Source organism: Pipistrellus kuhlii, unplaced genomic scaffold (genome assembly GCF_014108245.1).
Source record: "Pipistrellus kuhlii isolate mPipKuh1 unplaced genomic scaffold, mPipKuh1.p scaffold_m20_p_1, whole genome shotgun sequence".
In the NCBI taxonomy this organism is placed as follows: Eukaryota; Metazoa; Chordata; class Mammalia; order Chiroptera; family Vespertilionidae; genus Pipistrellus; species Pipistrellus kuhlii.
The window spans coordinates 171,653,643-171,656,145 of record NW_023425404.1 but is presented as its reverse complement, the minus strand read 5'-3'; the positions used below and the strand labels follow the sequence as shown (position 1 = coordinate 171,656,145).

Genomic DNA, 2,503 nt, shown 5'->3' with positions numbered 1-2,503 from the left:
CTTGTTTGGGACTTTAAAATATGTCTTCCTATATTATCTCTCCTGTAATCATATAATAACCCTGAGAGGAAATCTAACAAGATTCCATTTTACACATGTTGACTGGTTGACATAATTTCCCCCAGAGCATGTGTTCTCTAAGCAGAGGTCAAGAACCTTCTGAAATAGTGTGGGGGGGAAAAAAAATGTGTGTACGTGCTGAAACGCAGAGAGACAGAGACAGAGATAGAGATATAGAGATAGAGATAGAGATAGAGATAGAGATAGAGATACAATTATGTGATTGTGGTAATAAAGTTAGTTTTCTCCCCCAAAAATGCTCATATACATATAAGCATAAGAGAGGACTTAGAACTTTCATCACATTGATCACAAAAACAACTGTCTTGAAGGGGCTCACTGATATTGCAATAACTAGAAAAACTGATTTCTAATTCACTTTACCTATGCTGGTTAGGTGATTCTGGTGGCTCACATTTCTGACTTAATGGAAATGAGGCTCTCAAAGTTTATGAAGTTTGATTGAAAGGGAAGCAAATCCTTAAAGTTTAAAATTGAAAGAGAGGAGAATGTTGATATTGTCTCTCTTAGTTCTCAAGAAAACCAGCGAGGACGGATCCACAAACAAATCATCTAGATCAACATAATTACTTATCGGTGATAATTGGGGTAGTTTCCATAACCATACGCTGTCTCCTAAAGAAAGCATTCATGACATTATCAATCAAACAGTTTAAGTAGGCAGTTGCCACAGTATGTCACCCCCAGGGCATGTCTGGAAGAGTACTGGCAGTTGTTCTCAGCAGGGAATTGTTGAAAAGAGAGACAGAGACAGAAAGAGAGAGACTTAGAGAATTTCAACTACATCAGTGAAAAGGTATAAAACTGAACTCAGGATGTGGTAGGTTAAAAAAAAAAAAAGGCTCAATCTTTATTACTTCTTATGTGAAAAAGTTCAATACTTTAACAGAAAACAGAGCACAACGTTTGGGCCTGTATAACTCAAACTTTTACGTTGAGCATCTGTCAAAAGAAGGAATCTGGTGGTGGAATTTTAAAGACTTCTTCTCCCTCTTCCTCCAAGGAGGAGATTCAAACAATGTGATTACTGCCTTCTTTATTTGAATAAAATTGAGATCCAGAGGGGGAAATGGGACATTTGTGACTTCTTAGAGTAGGGGTGTCAAACTCAATCAGAGAAGGGGCCAAAATCTAAAATCCAGCCTAAATCGCGGGCCGAATGGTTTACTGAACAGTCATAAACTGTCATTGTGATGGAAACGCAGCGGAGTGCAGTGATGACAGCACCTTGCGGGCCACATTGCAAGGCCTGGCGGGACGGATTTGGCCCACGGGCCTTGTGTTTGACACATGTGTCTTAGAGACAGAGGCTTCCTTCTTACATGATATCCCCCATAGCTTCTCTAAAATGTGTATGTTTAGATGAGCAGTATCAGGTTGACCATCGCTGCATGAGCAGGAAGCTGAGAAAACATTGGTGAACAATTGCAACAAAATTCCCTGTCATAGTGGAACAAACCTCTGGTGAAAAGAACAGTCATTTACAACACCATTTATTACCCATTGCTGCATCTACTGGGAGAATGAAGACCATTCTCAACAATCAGACTACTCAACATCCCAGAAAATGAGAACATCACTCTGAAGGACGCACAGTTATTGTGAGGGTCCCTGGAGGTACCCTGGGGAGGGACTTCAACCACATCCATGTGGAACTCAGTCTCCTTGGAAAGAAAAAGAAGAGGCTCCTGGTTGACAAATGGTGGAGAAATAGAAAGCAACTGGCCCTGGTTCACACTATCCACAGTCACGCACAGAACATGAGGGCTTGTGTTATAAGATGAAGCTGGGTATGCTCACTTACCCATCAACATCGATCAATCTTCAGGAGAATGGTTCTCTTGTTGAAATTAAGAAATTTCTTGGGCAAAAAAATACATCTGTAGAATTGCAATGAAGTCAGGCATTGCCTGTTCAGTATCTCCAGAAAGATGAGTTGATGCTTGGAGGAAATGACATTGAACTTGTATCGAATTCAGCTGCTTTGATTCAGCGAGCCACGGCAGTTGAAAACAAGGATATCAGAACAATCTTGGATGGTATCTACGTTTCTGAAAAAGGAACAGGTCAGCAAGCTGATGACTATGCTCTTAAGTCATCCAGCTATAGAAACACCAAGATGCGGAATGATTTGTCACACGTTGCAATTTTTTAAAGAGGCGATAAAAGCCTCGTATTGGTTGGGGGTGGGGGGAGAGGAATAAAATAAAATAGGATTTATCTGCCTCCTCTTGTGGTAGACTGAATAAAGGCCTCTCAAAGATGCCTTTAAAAGGAGACTAGACGTCCCGATTTTGGCAGGACCTCTGGTCACCTTAATTTAAATCCCTGGCACTCATGAATTTATTAACTTACTTGGCAAAAGGGACTTTGCATATGTGATTAAATGAAGGATCTTGAGATAGAGTATCCTGGACTATCC

The 2,503-nt window shown here is 40.6% G+C and overlaps 1 pseudogene; it reads left to right on the top strand.

The window, feature by feature from the left end:
• Nucleotides 1-1,382: 1,382 nt before the first annotated feature.
• On the top strand, nucleotides 1,383-2,236 carry LOC123651187 (annotated as a pseudogene).
• The last annotated feature ends 267 nt before the right edge of the window (nucleotides 2,237-2,503 follow it).